Source organism: Rattus norvegicus, chromosome 7, assembly GCF_036323735.1.
Source record: "Rattus norvegicus strain BN/NHsdMcwi chromosome 7, GRCr8, whole genome shotgun sequence".
In the NCBI taxonomy this organism is placed as follows: Eukaryota; Metazoa; Chordata; class Mammalia; order Rodentia; family Muridae; genus Rattus; species Rattus norvegicus.
In genome coordinates, this window is record NC_086025.1 from 134,365,561 (window position 1) to 134,393,253 (window position 27,693).

Sequence of the window (27,693 nt, forward strand, 5' to 3'; positions counted from 1 at the left end):
GAATTTGACAGGTTCTTGGTAAGTCACAGTCAGCTGCCCCTTCCAGCTGGCATTGAGGTGTTTGTCTCTGAGAGCTTTCCTTGGGGGTGCTCTGGACTCCCTAGATGAATGGCAGACATGGTGGCTATGGGGTGGGACATGGGAGCTATCTGGTGCCTCCTCTCAGCTTTGCACTCTCTTTGGACACTATCTGTAGAGGTGCCTTTGACTGCTACAGCTGTGATTGTCAAACAGGAAGAGCAGTCATAAAAAAAAAGCCCCAAATAAACAAACTCTTCAACTCTGCCCCACCTACTCCATGGTCCTCCCCTGAGTAAGTCCTCCCATGACCCCTGTCCTCCCCCGGCTGTACTTCCTTCTCCTCGGCACCCCTGAGACACATTTGAACAGGTTGCCTCTCACCGTAGGCTTTCCCTCACAGTCAGGGAGGGCATCTACCTTTGCTGAGCTCACACAGGACCCTCTCCAGGCCTTGTTAGGAGCCAGGGCCCCAGGGACTGAGTGCCTATCAAATCTAAGTCTGCTGTAGTAAGGGCAGGAGATGGGGAATATTGAATTTCGTTGGAGACTGCCCAGGCCCTTCCTGGATATGCTCCAGGCACGCATGCGTCTGGACAATGCCAGCTGGCAAGGATCTTTGTGGCCTAGAGATGTCCTTTATCATCCCCAGTGACCTCTGACCTGTCTCCCTTACTCCTGCCTCTCTTCCACGATTTCCTGTTGTTCTCTCTGGTCTTCCCTCATGCTTAGGGAGGAGGGACATCTGGCTGGCTGATCTTATAGGAATGATATTCATGTCTATGTCATAGTTTCAGTGTCTCTTCTCTGTTTTGCTCTCTTTGGGACGGCCTGAGACAGTCCCGTGCACTGGCAGCCTCTCCCTGCATGAGAGTGGCGAGTGCTTGCTGTGTGAACTTTGGTAGGAGTACTGGCCAGCCTTCAAGTCAGCATCAGCGAGTCAGGGGAATATGGGGAGAAAGAGTGTCTGGGAGCTGCTTCAGGGCAAGATGGGAAGGCCTCCATAGAACCGCTCAGGTTCTGTCTTCGTCTTGGTTCTTTTCAAATGATGTCATTTCAAATGATGTCAGTTCCATGATGTCATGACAGAGGAGGATGCTGCCTGCTCTGTGCCTAATCCCTTTCTCGGGGTCTTCCCTGGGAGTAGGGTTGAGCTGAGGCCGCAGTGGAGGCAGGGACAGGGGAGTGTGGCTCTCTAGCCTCTTGAGCATCTTCGTCTGTAGAATCTGAGGATTCCAGAGCGGGTATGGGGAGCAGAGCGTGGCTTTGGGAAGGGTGCAGGGCGTAGAAAGGGTAGAGAGATGAGGTCCCTTCTGTGTGACAGGCAAGCTTCATACACCCTTGGCAGAGGCGCCAGTCAGGGTGAGGAGCCTTCCGGGAGGGGCCTGAGGACTGGAGGAAGAGGAAGAGCTGTGGGGGTGGGGTAGAGGAAGGGTGCTCCAAGTACCAGCTGGGCGGTGCAGATCCGTGTGGGATGGTGACTGAGGTGACAGGAGCTGGCATCACTGGAGTGTCGACAGGTGCTGTGGAGCTCAAAGGAATCCTGACTCCCCAGGAGCCCAGAGGCTGCAAACCAAGCATTTCACCACTGGGCTAAAGTCCTTTGGTGGCTCCGTGTGCGCCCCTCCACTTCCCAGCTCTTCAGTTTCTTTCCCCTGACATTCTACCCCCTGTAGCCACACCTGGATAGTGGCGAGCGGCCACGCCACGTTCGACATGGGACATCTCAGACGTGAAACATTGACATCACGCAGCTTGACTAGACAGTGTTCAGAGCCTCTGAGATGAGTCAGGATGGTGTGGATCGCTGGAGGCTAGCTACATCCTCATACAGGGCAGGCTGTGAGGATCTCGAGACTGGAGGATGGGTGGGTGCTACGGGTACCATTGGCCCAGAGTTGGGACATCTGACTTCTTGTCTGGTTCTCTGCTGCTTAGCAGCTGTGTGATTTGGTCAAACGCCTGGTCTCTCTAGATTCATAACATTAGGCTATGCTGAACCCTTTTTTTTTTTTTGAAAAATTTAATAGTTTGGTTCAATAAGGGCTCCTTAGCCAGTTGTCACTGCCCCCTGCTCTGCCAGGCTCACAGGCTGCAGTGTGAACCAGGGCCCATAGCCAGGGAACCCTGGGAAGGGCCGGCATGCCCGCCTGTGTAATGAGGGCAGACCTTAAGGGCTGGGGAGGCCGCAAGGCTAATTGCGCTTTCCCTGTCCTCAACCCACTTAGCCCAATTTGTAGTTATTTATTGTTGGCTGTTGACGTGTTTGTGTCTGCCTTTCGGCTGAGCCAAGATCTGCAAACACAGGGGTGGGTGAGGGCTCAATTCCTTTGATGCCACACTTCTTCATATAGAATCTGGCACACAGTAGGTCTTGGCACTAGTCACTTCTAAGCAAAAGGTCGTCTTGTACACAGAGCATTCGTTCTGCTTTCTGGAACAGAGACCTAATCACCAAGAGCTGTGGGATATCTCGGAGTCCCAGACCCTGAGTGGTCTGTGCAGGAGTCTGTGTGTGGACATAGTGAGAGGGTAGCCTGTGAACCCTGCTTTGCAGTATCTGGTTGTTTGCTTGCCTGGGCTGATTTGGATAAATCCCATGTAGACATAGGGTCCTTGTCCTGGAGTCTCATGAAGGTCACAAACAACCAACTCTCAGAGGCCCGTATTATACTGAGTCCTAAATATCCTATCCCTTGTGTTTCCCATCTGGTATCTGGGGAACCCTGTTATCTCCTTGTCATAGCTGAAATCTTGGTGGTTGGCTGAATATGGCAGCTCACGCCTTTAATCCCAGCACCGGGGAGGAACTCTGTGAGTCTGAGGCCAGCCAGAGCTATGTAGCAAGTTACAGACCAACTAAGGTAACATAGTAGCACCCTGTCTCAATAAATAGAGGCAAATTAAAAGAAACAAAAAGCTTTGTGGTAGAGAAGGGGAGGGTGTCTCTGCAAGCTTCCTCCGATGACTAGAAGTCTGGGTGGGTCTAGAATGCAGAGAAGCATGTACTTGGGACCGAGCAGGGATAGCTCAGACGTGCTAGGCTCATCCTTTGTGCATACAGGACCCAGCATGGAATATTTAGCTTTCCCTGGTCCAAGCTTCAACTGTCCAGTCCTCCCTTGGGAAAACCAGCCCTTGGCCAGTTCTTCAGGTGCTGGGTTCATGCCAGAGGCCTCTTGGCATAATTGTCAGGCTTGCCTCTGGGTGGAGAGGAGCAGGAAGAAGGATTGCACAAGGGGAAACTGGCAGAGGGCCCCTGCTTCCGCTGGCTGCTGATGCCTTCAGGGGAGGGATGAGGGGCTGCAGGGCAGCATAGCATTCCCCAATAGCATCCTTCCATCTGCTTGCCCAGTCAGGAGGAAATGACAGTCTGAGAAACAGTGTCTCCGGTGTCCATCCCTGTGCCCACTTTGCGTGCCACCCACTATGTCCAGCGCACGTCCAGCCCCGAGGATGACTCCTGCAGGACACACACACACACACACACACACACACACACACACACACACACACACTCAGAACTTGCACCTTAGTGCTGGTTCCATCTGTTCCTTCCTGCAGGAAGTCTTCTCTGAGACTCCGCTCCCGATGCAGCCTTCGCTACAGCAGGGGTATTTCTTCCGTCCATGGTTCTGTAGCTTTGGGTACAGTGAGTGAGCAGTTGTGGGTTGGTATTGGTTTCTATGACTCCTTCGGGCAATGGTCTCTTTCTTCCCTCTCTGAGGACCCCACTTCCCTTCTCCAAGCGCTTCTGGAATCTGGACCATCAGAGAAAGCACCAATCCTGCTCTCCCCTGCTCTTTGGTCAGGAAATGGTTTTGTGATTCTGTCCTCGGTGCAAGCCCTGGGCCAAGCAGTAGGACAAGACCAGGCAGAGTTTGTGGCTGGAGATGCACCCTCTAACCCCAGGAGTGAGCATACTGCATGGTCCCCAAGACCAAGACTTTCTGAGTTCCAGGATCGCTTTCTATCTAGCCTCAGCTTCCAGCCACCCCTGTCTGGCTGGTTCCAGCCTTCTCACCTTCCCCACCCCCTCCACAGCACAGGGGAGTTGTTTAGGAGTTGTCCCTCTCCCCCGGGCTGCTTTTAGAGTGCAACAAAGAGTCATTGGGAGGTGGACAGCTGACAAAGGAGACTGGGGGAGTGGTGGGCATGTTGGAGATGCTTATTTGTAAGCCCAAATCTCTCCCCCAAGCTCTGGAGTCTGCCCTTTATCTGGCCTGATAATAGACCGAAACCATGCCAGGTGGCAGCAGCCTACGGTGACACTAGGCTCTGCTCCAACTGACAAGCTGGACAGATCTGGTAAAGAGCAGCTAGGCGGGGAGCCACCAGGCTCTAGGTAGCTCACACGGAGGACAGTAGTCCTCAGTGCCCATATAGGAGATGTGCAGAGGTCTGGAACCTGAAGCCTCAACTCCAGTTCTTGGGTCTCTGTGTTCCTAGCATTGACATGGTCCCAGCATCTTCATGGTCCGCCCTCGAGTGTTTATGACACCTGCTTTGCCACTAGTGTCCTGCTGCTGCTAGGCATCTGGATGGCCTCCTCTTCATCCCCTAGTGTCTCCCCATTGACATCTGTTGGGGATGCAGAGAAATGTGGGAATTTCCACAGTAGCTGGTATGTAAATGCCAGCCTGCTCATGGCCTCTTCACTGTGTCCCAGGAAGAAAGTAGGAGTCCTTTCTTGTGTCTCACAATTCTTAGGTCAGTGTTCAAGCATGCTACCATGTCCAGACAGGCCCAGTGCTACTGCACCCCATTTTGTAGCACCCAGCTTCTGCCCCTACTCCAGCCCCCATCATGTTTAGGGGCTCAATTCCTCTGTTCACTTCTGAGTTTCTGGAGGGAGTTGGGAGGCAGGGATAAAATATGAGCTTGGCATAGACCGAGGAGAGGTGCTGAAGGGTCCTGGGATGATGCAGGCAAGAGGGCGTGACCGATGGGTGCAGCTGGGTTTCAGATATGTCCTGCAAGACTGGGCAGCAGGAATCTGATGACCTCAGTTCTTCTCTGAGGTGCCTTCGGCTGTGTTGAGAGAGGACAAACAGCACCCGGTACGGCTGGAATCTAATGACTGTTTGCAGTGAACTATTCCTCCACATGGGGTCTGTGTGGTCAGGCTATCTCTCTGCAGTCTGTGTATCCTCATGTAATAGGAGCCCAGGCTGGGCTTCCTACCCACCTATTGGCCCCAGGGCCCTGCAAACTGATGGTAGCAGATGAGGAGAGGAAGGCAGTGACACACAGGAACACGGGAGCAACACGCCTCACCCTGTCTGTCTCAGATCTCTGCGGTGTGCACAATCTCACAGGGGACAGCCCTAGAGACACCCACACTCCCTCATAGTCCTCAAGGCCCAGGCCTGCATGTGCCTTTCAAGTCCTTGAGGGACCTTACCTCCACTGCCTGTAGACAGCCCCTTCCAGGCTTAGGGAACTGAAGGTGGCCTGCGTGCAAGCCTCACAGGTTTTCCACATCCCTGTGACCATCCACAGGGTGGATACTGTTTTCCTTTAGCTACTGGAGATGTCATGGTGCTGCACCTCAAACCACTTACCCAAGGTTAGCCAACTTGGTTGACAGAGTAATAGTAACCCCACTCCTCACCCCACCCAGTGATGTCTGTGTCCTAGTCAGAGCAAAGGGGACTTGGTCGATGTAAGGGAAGGATTTGAGTTGGGGAGGCAAACCTGGCTTATCTGGGTGGGCCCAGGGTCATTTCCTGAGCCCTTTAGATTGCAGATGTGGTGAAGACCTCCCTCTCGAAGCTGGAGGAACCTAAGGATTGTGGCTGGCAGTTACCTTACAAGGTCACGAAACAGCCTGGCTAGCGGACATCCTGACTTTAGCCCACCGAGATTCATGTCAAACTTCTGACTTTCAGGACTGCAGAAATGAATAAAATTTGTGCAAGATAGTAAGTAAAACACGTGGGAAGCCATGGACCTCGTGGCGATTTTTATAGCGGCATCAGGAAACGAGTGTCCAAGACCCCGTAAGCGGCACAGCAAGAGACTGACCCTGGATTTGGTTAGATAAGCTCTGCCTAGTTGTCTGTCTGTCCTCTCTGCAGTCCACAGGGGATGGAGAAGTGCTGTGAGAGAAAGGGACAGGAAGTGGACCACACACTGGGGGAGAGTGCCAACTCCTCTGAGCCCCATCTCCTTGCCAGTCTCCTGCCATGGAGGTCAGGAGGCCTGAAAACCTGGCCACGGTGACCCATTTTGATTTTGCAAGAGTTTTAGTGGGGAAGGGTAGGAGCTGGCCTTCAGGGGGTTGCTTGGATTCTATTTCTAGTTTGTAAGCTATTTGTAGTAGAGGTAGTGGGGGTGGGGGCATGTGGGAACCTCCTGTTGGATGTGTGTGTGTGTGTGTGTGTGTGTGTGAATGTGTGAATGTGTGTGTGAATGTATGTGTGTGTGAATGTGTGAATGTGTGAGTGTGTGTGTGTGAATGTATGTGTGTGTGTGAATGTGAATGTGTGTGTGTGAATGTATGTGTGTGTATGTGGGTGTGAATGTATGTGTGTGTGAACGTGAATGTGTGTGTGAATGTGTGAATGTATGTGTGTGAACATGAATGTGTGTGTGAATGCATGTGTGTGTATGTGTGTGTGAATGTGTGAATGTTTGTGTGTGTGTGTGTGAGTGTGTGTGTTTGCTCCCCTGTGTGAACACGAGTGTGGGTACCTAGCTTGTCCTCCGGGTGTGTGTCTGTTCACATTCCCTCATGAGTAGACACGTCTCAGCATCTGCTACAGCCCACCTCTGGGTGTGAACGGGCGAGTGTCCGCTGATATCCCCCCCCCCGTATGGGAATGTGTGCCACCATTGTGCACGTGGGTGTAGAACATGTGTTTGAATGTGTGGAGGAGATACAAGTGTGCCTTTACACCCCTAAGTGGAGGTGAGGGTGGGGGTGCCTCCACTCACGCCTCTGCTCGTGAGCGAGTATCTGGGTGAGTGTACGTTTCTCTTTGTGTGCATGTGTGCATTTGTGTGGACCCAGGGCCGTCCCCTCCCCCACGCGGCGGCATTGCCTCACCCCGTGACACAGCCGCTAATGACTATTTGCTATTGTCTGTGCATGGTGGCATCACCTGCTCTAATGACAGTCTCCCTGCCTAATGACTTGGCTCCTGCCCCATTATTTGTCAGCCATAGGGCCACTGGCCTGGTGGCTAGAGAGATGTTGACTAGCTCCATACATTTCCTGCTGGGTGTCTGTGGGGGTGGGGGCAGCACCGATTCCACCCCCTCCCACAGCCCTCAGGGTGCTCGCGTGGGCCAGGATTTCAGCTGGCAGGTAGCATTCCTAGGCAGAAAGCCCCAGGTGTGGGCTCTGCCTTCTTTCTGGGCAGGGCTGGGTGTCTGCTGCTGAGCTGATGATAATTCTTTCTCCGCTGCCCCTCCCGACAAGGTGCCCTGGACCTCAGCAGGCAACCTGATCTCCTTCCGTCACCAGACAGTGCCTGCCAACACAAGCAGAGATGTCCTTTCTGAGAAGGCTTCTCTGAGCCCAGATGCTCTGGTCTGGGACAACCTCTGAGGAGCAAGGGGGGTGTGGAACTGCCTGGGAGTTCTTGAGACCCTGGGCAAGTTCCCTTGTAAGAAGGCGGCCAGCCCTTCTCCTTGTATCTCAGTTATAACTGAAATGATGTTAAAGTGGCCTCTGGATCCTGAAGGAGGAAGCAGAAGGTTTCTTGTTCTTGCTTGCTGCCCCTTCAGTGAACGTATAGCCTCTTGTTTGTATTCTCATGGCTTGGAAGTGGTTTTATCTTCATTACCCTTCTTACAGGTTTGCTTCCCCGACTTGGCGTTTGCTCAGATGGCAGGGGAGCCCAGGACCATGCCTCGCTCATAGAGATTCGCTAAACGTTTCCCCAGTCTGGGAGATGCACACCCGGCTGTAGATGTGGGTCCTGAACTGAGTGCCAAACTCATCTTACATCTTCACAGTCTCCCTAGGTCTTGACCCAGCGTAAAGGGCTTCTGGTGCTCTAGTGACTGGGAGGAGGGAGACGGTGTGCTGAGAGGCTGTCACAGAGGGACAGTAAGGGTGACTTTCTCTCTGCACCCTCAGCTTATGAGACCTTATAAGTAAGGAAGGGAGGAAGGAGCTGATGTGACGTGCAGGCTCTCTCACCTGTTGAGTTGGTGTCCCTGTCCTGGTGGAAGCACTTACTCCCTTGAGCTGGTGGGAGCACTTACTCCCTTGAGCTGATGGGAACACTTACTCCTTTAAGCTGGTGGGAACACTTAACTCTCTTGAGCTGAACCTTGCTCCCATTACCTGCAACAGGATTCCTCAAATGTTTGTTGGTGACTCACTGGAGGGTCATGAGGATGGAGAGCTCATGTATCACAAAGCACAGTTTCATGACAATACGTATGTGCCGGCCTCTACGTAAAGTATATTCTGTACTGTGGGCTGACAAGAAATAACCCGTGACAGATAATCTGCCATTTGAGGGAAGGACTAGGGACAGTGGGGACTTCCCTCCAGAGTCTCTGGGAAGCCAGAACTCTATAGTCTGTCCTGGTGTGGCACCTCCAGCAGAGGCTCACCCCTTCTTACCCCAATTCTCAGAACCCCTTCTCTCCACATTTCCCCAGAGAAGGTCTGGTTTGGCATCCAGTAGTAACTAGAATGTGGTTGCTAGGCAGGCAGAGAATAAAGGAAGGCCTTCCAGGCACACCTGTCCCATGAGCCATTGCTCTGTCTCCTGCAATCCTGAGCCCTTAGCCAACCTAGCTCATGGCTGGGGCAAGGGCATCAGAAAATGCTTTTCATAAAAGCAGATAATGGGCTCAATGGTAGGAGTGCCAGCACTCAGGAGGTTCCAGCAGCCCTCACCTCCAGCCTGGGTGAGCTGGGGAGTTGGGGAAAGGACTTGGTTTCAGGGATTCCGTGTCTTCCCATAAATACCTCCCACACTGGTCTGATTGGTGGGGTGTGAACGTTGTGTGGTGTATGCACGGGTATACATACTTATGTTCACGCTCACGGAGGCGAGAGAGACTTGAGTATCCTGCTCTGTCCTTTTCTACTGTACTCCTCTGAGGCTCACCCCCTTGAGGGAGGGTATCTCACTGAACCTAGAGCGAGGCTGGAAGCCAGCAAGCCTCAGGGACCCTCCTGTCCACTTCGACAGTGCTGGGTTACAGGAGCGTGTAGCCACACCCAGGGTTTTGCATGGGTGCTGGGGGGTTGAACTCAAGTCTTCATGCTTAGACAGCAAGCACTCTTATCCAAGGCACTAACTCCCCGGGCCCATTGCTTTTATTAAAAAACCTTCCTGATTCCCTGCTCCCTTGTAAGCCATGTTGGCTAAGGGCTTGGGGTTGAAGGAGGAGAAGCGGGGTCCCTGGCCCAGGTGCAGGGAGCGCCTACCTTTGTTCTCCGCCCAGCCTGTACCACCCTCTCCTACCCTCTTTCTCAGCTCCATGCTTGGTACCCACTTCCTCTCAGGCCTCTGATTTCTGTGCTCACCGCACGGATGGTGAAATAAAGGTGCAAAGGAGTCAAGTTCACACAAACAGGAGGTACTAGGACCAAGGTTCCTTCCCAGGTCAGTCTCTCCCCATAGCTTCCTGTGGCCATGTGGGGAGCCCACTGGGTTCTGGTGAAGATGCAGCACCTACAGACAGCTTGGTTTCTGGGGCTGAGAGGAGTGGACCTGGTCTCGGAAGGGTTTGCAGTACACCGAAGGACGCTGCTTTCCTTTGAAGAGAGACCGACCTCTTCCAGGCTCTCCAGAGACTTCTGCCCCCATATGACCTTATCTGGGGCCTCCCCGAGAGTCCAAGGGAGAAGTGGGGAGAAGCTGCTTACCGAGGGGAGTTTCATCAGGGAGATTGCTTGATTATCAAGAGGGGAAAAAATTGCAGCAAGAGAGATGTGGCTTCGATTCCAGAGTGTTCCTTGGCACTCCTTAAGGGCAGGGACTAATCCTCTAGCAAAATGGACTTAATTAATGCTCGAGAGCTGAGACCTATGAGAACATTTGCAAAGTAGCATAAGCAAGGTAGTTGAGCACGCAGTAAATTTTGCATCTAAGCTGCTGAGGGGACGCGGAGTAAGCCATGGTTAGAGCAGGGTGGGGTCTGCCGAGGAAAGCTTCCCGAAAGGGCAGTGTGGGGATAAGCTGGGAAAGACCAGGCTCTCTCTGCGGTGGTGGGAGGCAGCAGGCAGCCGGCTTCTCAAAAGCATCATTGCGGAACCCTCCAGTCCTGAGGGACCCCACACCCTCGACCCGACTCAGTGACTGGCTACTTTGGGAATTCACCCTGCCTCCTGGGTGGGGACTGTCCAGTAACATGCCTGCCCAGCCCTCTAGGTGACATGGAAATGTGGTATGGCCTTAAGCCAGATCCTCCTCTCTGGAAAGTTTGGGGAAATGGATCACCTAAGTGTCTTCTCCATGGGAGAAAGGAGGGACAGGAGCTTCCTGTGGTCAAACCAAGGGAGAGTCTGAGAGGAGCTCAGAGACACTTCTAGAGCCAGCTACCTGTCTCTTCAGAGTCAGAGTCTCTCTTATCCCCAGCGACCTTCCTCCAGGCTTCACTGCTTCTGGGCTGCAGCCTGGGCATTTGCACATCTGAAGTGGGACTTCAAGTAGGAGACAAGGATGGGGAAGAGGGAGCCTCTTGGGTAGCAGGATGAGGCTAGGTTGGGTAGCTGAAAGGTTGCAGGCTTGGCTGGGGCTCTCCATTGGAAAAGGCTCTGAGAAGCATTGGTGTATGGTAGCTCTCTGGACCTGGCATGCAAACCAGGATGTGGTGGTTGTCCCTGGTAGTCCAGATCCTGGCATTTCTGGGTAGGCCACCTGTCCTGCGATCTGAAAGCTGCAGCCTGTCTTACCAAGGATTGGTGGAGAAGGTCCTTGACCCCAGTGGCTCAGTTGTACCTGGGCTTTACTTCCATTTCGCCCTACCTCTAGGGGTGTGCTGGTACCGGGACCGAAGCATTTATTTGGGGATTTATAGCCACTTTATAACTGGCGTTTAGGTGTGTGCCTACAACAACCTCAGAAATGACAGCATTTGGTGATCATCGCTTGCCCAGCAAACTCAACACAGGGCGACTGTCCAGAGTCCCGGGGGAGACACAGTAGGGTGATAGTCACTGGGTAAGTAGAGTGACCTGCCCTCCTCCATCCGTGATCTCCAGAGAGAGAAGACTATGAGACAGAGGCCGTGCCCAGAGTCAGGGACCTGAGGAGGAACAGAGATGGTGGGTCACAGGTGGTCAGAGGTAACATGTGGAGGTCAGAGGTAACATGTGGAGGTCAGAGGTCACACTTGGAGGTCAGAGGTCACACACAGAGTCCAGAGAGCCGCTGCATCTGAGTCTTGTAGGGTGGCTTTGCTGCTGGCCCTCACTCAGTAGCTTTCCCGCCTTCCCGTCCTCGGCCCTGTGCCTAGGTTCTGTTGTCAGCACCTGCTGCCCTGGGCCAGCGCCTGGCAAATGTAACCATGAGCTCATGGGGCGGGGTAAGTTGGCAGGTCCCCGATCTCCCTGGAGCTGTGGCAGGTGCATGTCACAGCCCTGGGCCCGGCGCCTTAGTAATCTCTCTTCTGGCCTTCCCGCCTGTAAGGAGGCAACTCTTCCAACTAGCTAGCTAAGCCTCTGCCACCTCAGAGTCCAGATCAGTGGTGTGAGGCCCTAAGATTAAACTACAGAAAGGATTTCCTGCTGGACAGATGGGATGGGTGGGGGGGTTAACATCGGGAACAGACCACAGGGCTCTTGCACATCCACTCCCTCCTTCAGTTTGCCTTCTGTGGTGAAGGAGACAGGAAAGCAAGAGGCCAAAGAGGCTGGAGAGAGAAGGGCTACATTCACCTTCCCAGAGGGAAGTAGCCACGTGGAGTGAGTGGACTGTTTCTGTCAGGTACCTCTTGAGTCTGAAAGGAAAAGCAGCAAGATGGGGCAAGGCAAGACAGCAAGACTGACTTCCCAGGTGGAAGGAAGTGTCAGGTGGGGCTGTTTGAAAGGCTGTGCTGAGAAGAGATGAGTGACCCAAAAAGGGCTTTGATGGAGCTCCGAGTAGCAGCCTCTGTGTGTCCGCACACACATACATGTCCACCGTCTGTAGTAAGAGATATTCCTGCCCCGATGGCTCTGAGCTCACAGCCTCTGGGCTGTCGAACTGCAGGCCCTCGGGACGGTCGGCCCTTTGCTGATGGTTTGGAATTTATTTAAATTTAGGTGCCACGCAGTTTCGATTGGGGACTAACTCGATCTTCAAATGCCCTCCAGTTTGCAAGACCCCTTGCCTCCGTTCTGAAGTCTCCATCCTTCTAGGGGTTTTTCTCTGACCGTTGTCCAAGGACCCTCTCCTTTACCCGAGGGCGACCAGGTATCACAGACGTTAGGTAGTGGTGGGCATGTTCCATTTCATCCTCGTGAGCCTACGTCCTTGTTTGGACCTCTCACCTTCATGTTCCAGCAGCTACAGGCTGGGACTCCTTAGTGAGCTCACACACGTTCCTTAAGATGGTGCGGAGGGGCTCACTCAACGTCGCACACCAAGTTAGGGGGACACACGCAGTGACCCCCATTCCACGGCTTCTCCTGCTGTGTCCCCATGTCTCCCTAGTTTGGACAAGGCCCCTTGCCGTCTCCCTTTCTGCCCTTCTCCATAGTCTTCTCACTCTTCCCGCTCTGACCATGCAAACCTGTCCATTTCTCCAGGCCCAGCGGCCTTCGTTAACTCTGGAACCTTTCTCCCCAGGACCATTAGCAGCACGGGCTGTTAATTCCCCTTCCCTAATGGGTGCGCTAATGACCCGACTTCTAACCGGGCTCATTTGTTTCCTGGGATGCGTGACCTTGGGCTAGTTACTTAGCATTCTCAACCCTCTGGCTTCTTATCTGTAAAACGGGGCATGCGGTTCATTCGGAGCACAGAGGAGACTTGGGAAACTCCAGGGTGAAGCCTCGGAGCACAGAGGAGACTTGGGAAACTCCAGGGTGAAGCCTAGGACGTGGTGGGTGTGGGTGGAAGACAGAGGTGGCTGCTTCGGCTGTGGTTTAAGGGGAGCCTCACTGGGAAGGGCTATGTCGTTGGTAGCAGCGAGCCCCTACTTGGAGCTTAGGGTGGCCAAGGAGTGAGAAGAAAGAGCGAGTGCGAGCACTGGAGGATCTCCGTTTGGATCCTCGCCCCACCACTGGGGATGAGTGGAGCTCGGTCTCTGAAGCTAGCACCCTGCCTACTCCGAGGCCTCAGGGGTTAAACGGCTCAGCTCGGAGGGTGAACAGAGACCACCCTTCTCACCACTCTGTCTGTCATCTCTACCGCGTGTGTCTGTCTGAGAGGTGGGCTGGCCTTAGTACCTGGGTCTTCCTGGTCCTGGGTGTTGCTTCTCATTTCCTAACTTGGAAGCTTCCCAAGGGCAGGGCTGATAGTATTACCTTGTTGGTCTAGCTACTGTTGAGAAGAGATGATGTCATTCCTTGGAGCCTCTGGGCTGCTCTGCGGAAAGCCCCAAGGATTCTGGCAGGATGTGGGGGAGTTATAGGCCCTCCGGTGCGCCCAGAGGCCTTTTACTATCCAGGCGACTCCTGAGCTCAGAGCCTGGTGTGGATCCGGAGTGTAACTATCCTTCTTAGGAACTATCTAGCCAGCAGTCCCTGGTGCAGTCCTCAGGCCCCAAGTCTGTGATGGTTCTGCTGAGGCCTGTGAACCCCATGGCAAAGGCCTGTCTAGTGTCAGAGAGAAGGAGCCTTCAGTGGAGGGTTGGGTAGTGGCTTCCAGCTGCCTACCCCAGCTGCCCTCTGGGCAAGCAGAGCCAGAAACACAACATGATGAAATTACTGGTGTTTAATAATCATTGGTGACATCCATCAACACCTCTGAGGTGTTGAGTGGCGTGTGAGGCGCTAAAGATAATAATTTGGCTGAGCTACCCCGAGTCCTCACAGCAGGGGGAGTTGCAAAGTAGGAGAAATTCAGATAAATATTCAGGGGCAGTCTGCTCCAGGAAGGGCTTCCAGGGTGCTGCACGCTCTGAGGTACGCGCCTGACCCACTCACAATGGCGGGGTGTGGTTGTACACCAGCACAATCAGAGACCTGAGAACAGTCCTGTCATTTGGGAGCAGGCAGGGCCTCTTGCCATCTGCAGATAAAGTCACAAAGGAGTAGAGGCAGGCAGAGGAGGGTGCCTCCTGTCTGGGAGAAGTGAGCAGCCATGGAAGGGGTCTTTGAGCAGGGCAGATATGGGCTAGAGTGCTATGGGAGGCTCGCCTTCTGGTTTTGCCAAGGAGGATTGATGGGAGGCACGGGAGGGGAGTGAAGCGGGACTGTGAGGCCGGTCACCGACTTGCATGGGGTGGAGGCTTTGGTATAAGGGCTCTGATACTGGGGGAGAACTGAGGGCCACATGGGCACCGTGGCTCTCTCAGCAACTCCTTTATAGGCCTCAAAGGCTGATCCTCCTCACAGTGCCACCTCCCCTGACCTCTGGGAGTGCTTGTGTGCTGGAGGGACAGGGGATTCTGGGGATGAAGCCATGACAAACAGCTTGTCCCAGAGGTCTCTCTTCTCGGTGCCAAGAGGTCTCTCAGACCCTCCCAGGGCCCCAGGGCAGAAAGGACAAGGATAGATGGTATCGATGATCACTGGTTAGACCTAAATGACAGCCCTCACCTGCACCTCAGAGTAGGCCCAGCAGCTTCCACTTTGTTCAGCTTTGGTACCAGGCACAGAGGACAGGAGGGGTCTAGGCAACAAAAACTTCTGGCCCTGTCCGTGGGTCCTTACTGTCTGTACGCTTGGAGGAGACGTCTGAGCGGGGCTTGTGCTGTGGGAAGCACTCACCCTCCAGCACTGCTCAGCCACCTCGGCCTGAGCTCTGGTACACATTTGCCTACCACCCAGGACTTGCTGGAAGCAGTATTAGGCTACTAGCCAGCCTGTGCCAAAGTGCTGAGGTAGCGACAGCCTCTGGGCCAGAAAGTTCTAGCCAGCAGAGGTCAGCGGAGAGAGCCAGCCCCAGGAGGGGGAGGGGGAGAGAGAGAGGGGAAGAAAGAGAAGGAGAAGGGGAGGAGGATGGGGAGGGAGGGAGGGAGGGAAAGGCACACTGCCATACCCTGTCCATGCACTAGGGTCCCTGCTTCTGGAGTCTGGCTCTAGCAGGCTCCCTGCTTCCTGCTCCCTGCACTTCATGTGATGTGGTGAACTCTGCTTGTCTGCAGGGCCCTCCAATACAGGTATCTTTGGATTGCTGCTCTGAAGAAAGAAAAGGGGCATAGCCCAAGCTCTGTCTGTCTGTCCTGGCCCAGGGCTCGGCTGGCAGGATAAGGGAGCTATGTCTGGTGATAGATGTCTATGTGATAGCCATTAGGTATCTATGTGGCAGCCATGCTGTCCTCTCCCAGTGTCTTCCTGCTCTGCTCTGTCCCTGTCCGGTCCCTCTTCTCTTCCTCATTCCTCTCAGCCCATTCCTCTCCTGCTTCATGTTCCCCATCTCCTCGCCCACCTTCTCTTTCCCACCACCTCCAGTGTTCGCTCACCTCCTCCTGGGGCTCAGTCTCCCCGAGTTCAAGCTGTCTGCCTGGGTAGGAGATCATCCCGTATCCTACATGAATCCTGCCACCAGCATGTCCCTCTCCTGCCACCTCTAGGACAGCTGGGTCCTAATCAGCAGCCTAGTGGTGCCACCTGCTGCCCACCTGGTAGGCAGTAGGGCTGAGGGGGGAGTTTGGTCCTCAGGCCTTCTTCATCCTTCCTGTCTCAGAGCCCAGGTTTGGGGCAGAGAACTTGACAGTGACTCCTAGAGGTGAGGCTGGGGATTGTAGCTTCTGGCCAGCGGCAGCCCCTTCCTGTTGGTAGTCTCACCCCAGGTTCCTGAAGGGTCTCTCAGGTTCGTCTTGGAGTATGTACTATTGTGTGAACACTTGGGTATGCACTTGCCTGCACTGGGTGTGTGCACACTTGTGCGTGTGCATGTTCTGCTGCCGTGCACTGTAGGTTCTGTGTCTGACAGCAACTTGGAGACACATAGGTGCCTGAGAACTGAGGATAGCTAGGGCTTGTACGGGGTCCATATACCCATGAGGGCCTGGCTGTTTGCCCAAGTTAGACAGATGAGCACACTTGTGTTCTCACACGCTCATGATGGAGACAAGCCCCTAAGAAGGCCCTTGTTGCCCTGTGAACTCTGGGAGGTGTGCTGGGGAAAGCAGTGTGTGCCCTGTGGTTCTGAGGCATGGCAGCCGAAATGGTAAGCACACAGATATTTGTAAGCTTTTAAAGAAATGCCAGATTGACCCAGGACACTATGAGTCCCCAGTCACTTAAAGTCTGACTCAGTGGCCACTTGAAACCACAGGAATGAGAAAGAGGCTAAGTTGTCCCTGCACCTCATCCACCCACCCACCCACTCCAGCAGGGCCGGGGCCCAGGAGAGTGAGGACACCTCCCTGCGTAGCTCCTTCCGTGTGCAGCCTGTGCAGACTGACTCTGGACCATGCTAGCCCCACCCAGTGGCTGAGCTGGGGCTGTAAGGATCTTATCATGATGACTGATGTCAGAATCCCCTCTAAGAGCAGCCAGATCTGGCTCCTTCAGGAGAGCTGGGTGGGCTCCCTCCTTGGTTCTCATTTCCTCCTTCGTAAGGGAAGATGCTTTTACCTCCCCAGGGTCGCTATACTCATGGCCATGCGTCGGTGCACAGGAAGTGATAAGCAAGTCTGTTTTGAGAGCTGACAGCTGCCACAAGCCCTTTCTACAGCATCCCCTGGATGAGATGTGAGTCACTTGTGTCTGGGTAGCCAGAACACTCAGGTTCCCATTCTGGAGGCATGAGTCAGCCCAGGTTGGGGAGGAGGGAGGTCACTGTGGGGTCAGATGCTGTACCCAGGCAGGAACAAACACAAGCTGCCCTTTTATCGTGATACCCATTGCCAGTTCCTGGATCTCTGAGTGCCCTATCGGTGTGTGCTCAGGTTAGAATGACAGGGGCTCTGGGATGTGCATACCTCTTAGACAGAACGTCTGTGAAAAGGCCTTACAAGCCCCCATCAGCTGTTGTTCCATCCCTGGTCTGGTTCAGCCTGAAGAGCCTCTCACTGGCGTTGGACTTCCAGAGCTCAGCCTGGGCACAGCCTTGTCTGACTCCTTAGTTTTTCATGCTTTATCTTGGTCTAGCCTGCCCTATGGGGACCCAGACACGCAACTGCCTAGGATTTGGTGAACATTTGTAGGGGGCGAATTCCTGTTAACCCCTTCATCTAACCTCCACCCTCTCTGACAGGGATCCACCCAGCGGTAACTAAGGATGCTCCTTCAGTACAAAGGACAGTGCCCGAGGGCCGGCTGCTGACCCCATCTCTATGCCTAGCAACAGCCACCATTTTGTTTTTTTCTTTTTCTTTTTCTTTTTTTTTTTTTCGGAGCTGAGGACCGAACCCAGAGCCTTGCACTTGCTAGGCAAGCGCTCTACCACTGAGCTAAATCCCCAACCCCAACAGCCGCCATTTTAACCTCTATTTTGTGTCCCTTTAGCACCTGGCTTCTCATCCTAGGAACCAAGAGCTTGTCAGTTCTTCCGATGTCACGTGACCTTCCGATGTCACGTACTAAAGGATGAAATGCCTTGGAGAGGCCTGTGCAGGCTGAGGAAGGAAGGAAGGATGAAGTATGGTGACAGGCCTCTCTTTGCCTTCCAGGCATGCAGACAAAGGCTCTGAGCATACACCCACACGGGAACACATGGGCAGGGAGTGGTGGCTCACACCTATGTTCCGGGACTCCCGAGCTGAGGCAGGAGGATTGTGAGTTCCAGGTCAGCTTGGGTTATCTAGTAAGACCCTGTCTCAAAAGTGGAACAAAACGAGAAGGGGAAGAACAGAGTAGAACAAAACCATCAGGCAAACAAGATGGTGGGAATGATCTGTCCATTCCTGGGATCACAGCACTAGACAGGCTGAGGCAGGAGCCAGCATAGGCTGCATACAGGGGCAGAGGCTGGTATGGTCTCAGTCTGAATACAAAACAGGAACGAATGAATGGAAGCTGTGAAACCTCCTTCCCCCGCCCAACAAAAGGCACATAAACCCATAGAGAAACTCAGCACCCATCGGGCATCCTCTGAGGCTGAGCCCTTGACAAGCACTGGGAGACAGTGGACTCATGGGAAGGGCGAAGCTGAAGTTGCCCAGGCCTGTGGGCAACAGCTCTCAGACACACAGGGAAGACACACATCGACCGGCATTTAGTTCTTTTTCCATCCTTGTTGGTTTGTTTGAGGCAGAGGCTCACTATGTAGCCCAGGCTGGCCTTGAACTCTTGATCTTTCTGTCCTAGCCCTCTGGGTGCTGTGATCATGAGCTATACCCCTAGCCTGGGCTCTTTTTCTTTTCCTGACTTTTGTAAAACTATCCCAGAGAAAAATCAAGCCTGTTGAACTTTGCAAAACGTGGACCAGCAGCTTGGCTGGATGGGGAGGAGGTCTCCTACTTCACTCACCCTTGGTGTCCGCCATATTTGATCCCTGCCTGCTCTTGTCTGAACAGTAACACTAGGGACATGGCAGAGGGGTCCAAAGACAATGAGGTGTGGAGACTTAAACCAACAAATATGTACTTATTATTGTCAACCCAATGTGGCCACGCCAGTGGGCAAAGGTTCTGCTTCCTGTTTTCTGTCTCCTCGAAACCTTCACCTTTTCTGAGCCTCTGGGCCTGAGGGAAGGTCTTGGCCACAGTGCACTGTGGGAAGAACCAGCCTGCTTCTCCTCTGGGCCCCAGAGGCCATAGGCTTCCTGAGTGTTTAATGCTGAAATTCCTCTCTTAAGCTTTGACTGTGGCCTTGGTCTGGCCCTGCCCAGCTAAGCCTTGGGTCTGAACCTCTGGACACAGAGGTGTGTGCCCAGCCCATGCCTGGCACTCTGTCCCTGACAGTCAGGGTGAACAGGTTTGGCTGCTTGAGTTGACTGTATGGCCTTTGCTTTCAATGAGATAAATGAAGTCGGAACTTTTGGTGGCAGCCGATGAAAACGTTTTGAACCCTGTTTGTGGAGTCCTTTGTCACTTGTGGAGAAGTCAGGACCTGAAGGTCCTTACTTATAAGTGCTATGTGTGTGTTTCCTGTAAGCAGACATTCTCCTACTTAGTTACGGCACAGCCATTAGATCCAGGAATTTAATATCAATGTGTTACTGCCACCTCATTGCCAGACCTCATTCAAGTTTTACCAGTCAGCCCAACAGGGCCCTGTACACAGCGAGAGGAACTGGATACAGTCATGTGTTGCTGTCCCTTCTCTTTTGCCTTTCCTCTTCTCCCTTCCCCACCCCTCTCCTCTCCCCTTATCTCCTCTTTTCCCCTTCTCTTCCCTCTGTACCCCTCCTGTGTCCTCACCTCTCTTCTCCTGTCCTCTCCACTCTCCTCCCCTCCCCTTTCCTCTCTCATTCCCTCCCCTCTCCTCCCTTCCCCTTCCTCACCCCCCCCCCACTTCTACTTCCTCTCTTCCTCTCCCCACCTTTCTGCTGGGGACCAGACTCGAGGAGGGGGTGCTTGTCTATATAAACCCTTTATTCTCCCTAACCTCCATCCTTCCTCCCTTCCTCTCTTTCCTCTGCCTTCCTTGCTTTCTTTTTTGTATGTTGGGGATTGAACCAAGGGCCTTGTGCATACTAGACAAATGCTCGCCCACTAACCTGCCACTTCTAGCTCACAGTTACCGGGTCTTGTTAGAAACTTTTTAACCTGGGAAAGTTTCTCCCTCTTGGCACTGGTGAGTTTGACACTTCCCTGAGGATAGTGGAAGCCTCCCAGTCTGGTTTCGTCTGATATTTCCTCCTGATCAGATTCCACTCGTGGGTTTGGGGTAGAGTCATAGAGTCAGCGCCACAGTCTTCCTGCGGTGGCCTGGCAGGCAGTAAGTGACTTCAGTTTGTTCCATTACTGGAGATGTTAACCTTTGTCCCTTGGTTAAGACGGTGTCTGCATGGTAAAGTTTTTTCCTCTATGTAATTAGAAAATGTGGGGAGAGACTCTGTGTCTATGTAAACATCCCAGTCCTCATCAAACTTTCTCCCATCTCAGCATCATTGACAGTTCTCGGCTTAATGAATATGATGGTAGTATCCAAGTCCATTATTCCCGCGACGTTCATGTCCTCTCAGCACTGGGAGTGGGGTGGCTTCAGGCTGTCTTTGGTACCGTTCGACGTACCTCTTCCACCCTTTAAGTATTTCCTAACTCTGGAACAAGGTGTTTCTGCACCAGTCCTGGAAAGAGCCATTTCTCCACAGAGTGGGTAGTGTGTTTATTTAGATGATATTTTCATTTGCTTTCTGTTGCCCTGAGAAACGGCATGGCCAAAAGCTACCTGGGGAGGAAAGGGTTTATTTCGCTTTATTTCCACATCATAGTGCACCAGGAAGAGAAGTCAGGGCAGGAACCTGGAGGAAGGAACTGAAGCAGAGGACACAGAGTAACACTGCCTATAGGTTTGCTTTTCATGGCTAGCTCAGCCTGCTTTCTTATACAACCCAGGCCCAGCAAGGGGGCAGCACTGGCCACAATGGGTTTGGCCCTCTTACAGCAATCATAATCAAGAAAATGTCCAGAGGCTGGAGAGATGGCTCAGCAGTTAAGAGCACAGACTGCTCTTCCGGAGGTCCTGAGTTCAAATCCCAGCAACCACATGGTGGCTCATAATCATCTGTAATGGGGTCCGATGCCCTCTTCTGGTGTGTCTGAAGACAGCAACAGTGTACTCACATAAAGTAAGTAAAAAAATCTTTAAAAAAATTAAAAAATAATTAAAAGAAGAAAATGTCCCACAGCCTCGCCATTCTGAGGGAGGGAGCCTCTAAGCTGAGACTCTGTCTTCCCAGATAAGCACTGTTTGTGTCAAGGTAGCAAAATGTAACCAGCACATGTGCCAAGATGCAGACACTGGCGGTGCTCATTGCCTTTGAGGATTTGCTGTTGGATCCTTGATTCAGGAAAAAGGATACTGCTTCAAGCTTTACTAGTTCAAAGAAGTGGTCTTAAAATGTGTTCAGTTGAAAAGCAGCATGGGACTAATGGGGGTTTTAAGGGAAGATGAATCATGGTTATCTACTAGTGTTCCCGGGGGACTGGTTCCAGAAGTTCCCCTCCCCCATCCCAGACACGGAAATCCAGGATGTTCATGGTTTACAAAGAATGTTGGTCAATGAATTGTTACTTTCTTGATGTCGCAAATATTTTGCTCAGGGCAATGGCTTCTAGTTGTCTGGGACTTAAGGGTATGAGGTCCTGCAGAGTGAAGATTTTAGACCCAGGTCGGGGTGAAGCTTCCGAAGTTCATTGCTGGGACTGTGAGGGCAGGAAGGCAAGAGGGAGGTGCGCACACACTGGGTGGACTCACTGAGGATACTAAGTTGTATTTTTCATGTAGTGTTTACTTAAGACAACAAAAACATCCAGTGCTTGTGAGGTGCCAATCCAACCCTGTACCAATTGTTCTCTTCTAATCCTTGACATAATCTTGCAAAGTAGGTGCTTTCTTGACATTGCAGATAAAGAGTCTGAGCCTCCCACTGAATTCGCCAGGAGCACGGATCGGGACTCAAGTTTGACCCCACATTTGTTTTGTGTCTATTTTGGTGACCAGTCTCTCCAAAGTGGAAATATTTTTTTTTTTTTGGTTCTTTTTTTCCGGAGCTGGGGACCGAACCTAGGGCCTTGCGCTTCCTAGGCAAGCGCTCTACCACTGAGCTAAATCCCCAACCCCGGAAATATTTTTATGGTATAATTCTATCCTCATAACCCTGATTCTAAGTGCAGGCATATTATAGCCAATGAGGAACTGTCTCATTAACTTATTGTCATATCAATATATCATACCAATCATATCATCATTGTACTATTGTATACTAAATGTTCTCTCTCTTCGTGTGTGTGTGTGTGTGTGTGTGTGTGTGTAAAATGATGGCTATTTTCATAAACATTGTTTAACTGAATTTTTTCCTCAAGGGTTACCTTAATTTGACGGCCAGATTCAAAACACAGTGGCTTACAAAATAGGCAGCATCTTCTTTAACATAAAAAACCTAGCATGTATTTGAACTTATATGATTTATTGAAGGGCCATCCAAAGGGCTTGTTGTGTACCAGAGACGATGGCGGCACTAGAAGCTGTTCTGTGATGTGGAAACTCTAAGGCCTTAAGATATCTGTGTTATATTTTTATTGCTCAGTCAGAAAGCCAGAACCAGGGCACCTCAGTTACACAAACCCACATTTCAGGGGCTGGGCAAAGCTGAGGGGAGAGTTGAGGGGAGCAATGCTTAAACTAAGGGTTGGTTCACTCAGCTCAGGGAAATGGGTGTGAGGTGGATAGGTCCACGGGCTGGCTGATGTCTGCGACAGTTCCTAAGTTCATCTTAGCTCTAAATATATAGTCACTACTTTAAAAAGGAAGGGCACATTGAATCACATTTTTTTCTTTGTTCAACACAGGGTTTCATTTTGTAGCACAGGCTGACATGGATCTTTCAATTCTCCTGCCTCAGGCTCACCAGTGCTGGGGGTACAGGAGTGAGCGGCCAGCAGGCTTTCATGCTGGAAGCTACTGGAGCTTGGATGCTAATTCACACCTCTGTGTTCTGTGGCCTTCACCGAGGCTGGCCAATAGGGGGCGCGAGAGGGAGCCCAGTTGCTTGCTCTCTGTGGGCTTCCTGGCCACTAGCGTGCTGTGTGCCTTGCTTGGTCTGACATCCAATTGGCAGTCTTCCAGCACCCAAAGAGAGTCACCCTGAGAGCGTCTGCCTGCTCAGACCTACCATGACCCCTGGGCTTCAGCTTCTCCCACAGGTCACAGTTAGACACCCTCTGACCTCTCTGTTGCCTGAACTTCGCTGTGGCTGCTTCGCCTACTAGTTCTGCCGTAGTCTCCCTCTGTCCTTCCATGGCCATAGCCAGTAGTCCTTTATCTAGTTAATTCTTTACACTGACATCTCTGGTCCTTTAAGGGGAGCAGTCGTTGTCCCTCAGGAGAGACTCATGGGAGGCCCTGAGCTGTTGAGGCCCTTGGGACCACAGGATTCATTTTTATCAGTTGATTGAGACACAATCTCATTGTATAGCCCAGGCTTACCTGGAAGGCTTGATTCTCACCCTCCCGTCTTCAGAGTAATAGGATCACAAGCACGTGCCTTTCATGCCAGCAACGTGCCAGCGGACCTGTTCCTTGTTGGCTGTGGCTTGTTCCAGGGCTTTCTAGATTGTTCTAGCTGGGTCGAAATAATATCCAGCTGTCCTGAGAAATTCCAACCAGGATGTTTTGGGAGCTACACATCCCATAAAGTCAAGGGTATGTGCTAAAGGGAGTTCATTTCGAATAGTCTCTTGATAAATGCACACAAGTATTTTGATTCGATACATTAAACGGCCAGCCTTTTTCATTAGTGAGCATTTAGTAAGGGTCAGGTGCTGCTGCGATAGACAGTAGGGCGTGGGGGAGGAGGTATTAGTCTTTACCTGGGGAGTCTGCTGTCTAACTGGGAAAGACACAAAATACGGCAGACGGAGTAAGCACAGGCTCTTACTGACGTTCCCTTCTGAATTCTGCAAACTTGGCAGTGACATTTACTTATTTAATTCACACACACAAAAAATTCTACATCAGTTGGTTGTTTTGAAAGTGGGGCCTGGTTTTACAGGATCTACCTACAGAACAGCATACGTGAAGAGGATTGTGTGAGTTTCATATTTGCTTATGTACAGTTTTGTCCATATGACTCTGGAAGCTGCACCTAATACTATCCAGCCAGATAGGAACCGTAAAAACGCACGCTTTGAACATCTGCCAGCGGCTTCCACTCACTACCCACATTCTGTGTGCGTCGGTATTAAAGCCTTCTGTTGTTGGGTCTCAGGTCACTGTCCTGCCACTGCTGGGGAACACCTCACAAGTCTTAGCGAGTTTTACCACATCCACTGCTACAAAAACTTGAACTTTGTTTTTTTCAACGAAAAGACCCCGCACTAGCGATTTCTTAATCATTTAGTAAAGAAGCTGCCATTTTTGCTTGGCTCCCGTCTTTTTTTTGGCTGTAACCGATGAAGTTTTTGAAGATTCATGTTCCGACCTTACTTTTTCCTCTCTAAGCCCAGCGGTTTAGCAATTGCCTGGGTTTGTGGAGCTTGGTGCTTTTTAGGAACACATCTGTGTTTTTATAGCAGCACAGCTGTTATTTTATGGCTGTACCGACCGAACACGGCAGCAGTGTTCTCAGCTGTCAGCATGTGCAATGGACAAAGAAAACAACAAAGGAGATGATTGCAGAATGCTTGGAAAGGAGAAAGTAGGACAAGTCGAGACTTAGGCCTGAGAATGCTGACTCCGGAGGCATCTGTGGGAGAGGACTGAGAGAACTCTAGCTAGGGCCCTGGGCCTCCTATTCTCTTGCTGAGTAACGTGGTGTAGATGTATAAAGCAGACCTGCACCAGGCCAGGCAAAGAAGAATGGCTGCCGCAAAGACTGACAACTTACAGAGCTCAAATTGGGTGAAGAGAAGTTTCAAGTCCTTATTAAATAGCCAGGGCAGAGACCCTTGAACGGTTGTGCTTTAACAGGAGGCCCAGGGTCACCTAGAAGACAGACTCACCTGAATGTACCCAACGGAGCTCGGAGATGGTAGTTGGAGGCTTTTAGCAAAGCTATATATAGCTGGAGAGACCCAGGTGGTTGCACAGCTGGAGAGACCCAGGTGGTTGCACAGCTGGAGAGACTCAGGTGGCTGCACAGCTGGAGAGACCCAGATGGCTGCCCAGCTGGAGAGACCAGGTGGTTTGGACTAGGCAGAAGAATACACACAGGTCACTAGAACAGATTAGAATCTAGACACAGTCATGGTCAACTGATACTCTGTAAGCTCACAAGGCAATCCTATAGAGCAGGAACAGCCTTTCAAAAAATGAACTGGATATTCAGATTTAAAAAGTAATTTAATACATTTTACACAAATTGCACAATTGTAGATCACAATTGCCCAATAAATTGCCCAATTAAAGAAAAAAAAACCCACTAAAACTATAAAACTTCCAGAACAGAATGAGAAAACAACTTTGTAATTTGAGGTAGGGAGAAATTTCTTAGATAAAACACAAAGACATGGGGCATAAAAAAAATTGGATGAATTGGACTTGAAACCCTTTGGTTTTTGAAAGGTGCCATCAGAAAATTGAAAGACAGGGGACACCGATCCGTGGTAGGACAGTTGAGTAGCCTGCCCAAGGCTCTGGGTTTGACTGAGTAAAAATATTTCACAATTTATATATCTGACTGAGGGCCTAACTGCAAAATATACACAGGATACACTTCAATAAGAAGACAAATAGTTCAATTTAAAGAGGGGATGGGCTATTTATTATATGCATCCTAGGGTAAGACATAAGTGGCCAGTAAGCACGTGAAATAGATTTGTTGATAATTACTTGGAAATCAAATTACAACTGTCCTCGCTGTGACTGTACTAGGAGTGCTGATAATATCAAGCGTCTACTAAACTGCTCATATCTTGCAGGGTGATGGTAAATGATATGGCTACTTTTTTTTAATCTGGGACTGACCTTGAACTTGCCATGAAGCTTGGCTGACCTTTATTTTGGACTTCTTCTGTCTCAGCCTCCAAGACGCACACTGCCTTGCCAGTTTTTTTTTCCTTTGTTGTTGTTGAACATTGTAATCCAGAAATTCTACCTTTAGATACTTATCCAGGAGAAATGAACACTCTAGGGATACATTTTTTTTTTGCAACATCTTTCTAGTAACGGTTCAACCTCTCCTCTAGCCCACCACCCAGCAGAGGTATTGGGAGAGAGAAGTTATTAGGATATCGGGGACATGGACCTGTTCAGCAATAGTTCTTTGGGGGGTGAGCTCAGTCTTTTTTTGTCAGCAGTTCAGTCCCACAGCAAACATCAAATACGAACCAGCAGCTGTCGCTCAATCCTGAAGAAACTGCAAGGCTCGTCAACCGTCCTGAGGTGGGGCTGCGGAAGTGGCTAAGTTGCGGCAGGAATGTCATGGGGGATTCTCTGCCGAGTTTCTCTTGATGGCAGCATTACCACAAGTGGAGCCCAACAATGCCAAGTGAGGCAAACCAATACATGCGTGCTGTTAGTGAAGAGTAGTGAGGCAGAGCAAACCAAACCAGTGCTCCATCTCCCACTGTCCGTGGGATCGGATTTATACCCCTTCATTGCGTGTTCCTTCACATGTTTGCTATAGCAAGACACCCTTTCACCTGTGCACCCCAGCAAAACATCATTTGACATAGCTGACTTTCCAAACAAATCAGAAGTTTCTATTTCAGAACATCGATGCATAGAAAAGCTCACACGGGGGCTGGAGAGATGGCTCAGTGGTTAAGAGCACTGACTGCTCTTCCAGAGGTCCTGAGTTCAAATCCCAGCAACCACATGGTGGCTCACAACCATCTGTAATGAGATCCCATGCCCTCTTCTGGTGTGTCTGAACAGCTACAGTGTACTTACATATAATAAATATTTAAAAAAAAAGTTCACACAAATGTCTATCAACGTTAATTATAGCTGACAAGGATGGGGAACACTACCAAGGTCTACTTGTAAACAACATGTACTATACATACATGAATGCTATCCAGCAATTATAAATAATAATGATAACAATGATTGATGCAAGCCACAATATGGCGGAGTCTCCAAAAATTTAACATGGATTAAAAATCCAGACAGTAAATAGCACTTATCGTTCAAGTCTATTGATGTGATATTTTAGAAATGACAAATTCAGACGTGACAGTGGGTGAGGGCACGCTTATGGCCTGGGCTGTAGGCATTGATGGTAAAGAGGTGCAAGAGAATCTTGGGGTGACGGATAGGCTGTTTATCTTAAACAACACATTTATTAGAACTAGTCCAACTGTGCGGTTGAATTGTATGTAGCGTGTACTCCAGTAGGTTGATGTCTACAACCTGTTGAGACTGGTTAAGATCTACTTAGAAAGTGATTGGGACCTTCTAGCCCACTCAGAACAGACAGATTCTGTCCCTTCACATTTCAGCACAGGCTCGGAAGTGTATTCTCTGGAGAGAGTGAAACGGAGTCTTTATTCCAGGGGGCAGTAAACCCTGCTGTGGGCATAGAACCTGCAGAAAAGATGGGGGTGGGGGAGAGTGAAAGGTGGTAACGGAAGGCTGAGACCCCCAGTCCCAGTCTTTCCTCTGGCTTCCAGAACACTGGAACCAGGCAGACAGCACCAGCAGCTCACCTCTCCACCAGCGTGTCCAGCCAGCCTTTAGTGACGACCCTGAAATGTGAGGCAGCCACTGGTCACTGATCATCGGTCACCTGAGGAGGGCCACTTAGACAAAAACCAGAGCCTAAGGTACAGATAAGAAGATAAGCAATAAACCCCATAAAACACACAAAACCGCACAAAACCCCCAGATTAAACAGGAAGGAAGCAGCTAGTAAACAGAGATGGAAATTCTGATCAAAAGAGATACCACAGTACAGACGGTACTTCATCCATGAAGCAGGAAGCAGAAGCACACATGTATTATGTGGAGATACGGACATGCATTGCCCGTGAAAGAGCTAAAAGTTGAATGTGTGGGGCTGGAGAGATGGCTCAGAGGTTAAGAGCACTGTCTGCTCTTCCAGAGGTCCT

At 51.2% G+C, this 27,693-nt stretch overlaps 1 long non-coding RNA gene across 2 annotated transcripts; it reads left to right on the plus strand.

Annotated features, from left to right (window-relative positions):
• The first annotated feature begins 262 nt into the window (after positions 1-262).
• On the plus strand, positions 263-26,568 carry LOC120093741 (uncharacterized). Of its 2 annotated transcripts, XR_010053115.1 has the most exons (4): positions 263-8,892; positions 16,675-16,783; positions 17,289-20,768; positions 25,561-26,568. It is a non-coding gene; the product is annotated as an uncharacterized LOC120093741 (long non-coding RNA). The 2 variants fall into 2 exon arrangements; XR_005487425.2 differs by having other exon boundaries at positions 17,289-26,568.
• The last annotated feature ends 1,125 nt before the right edge of the window (positions 26,569-27,693 follow it).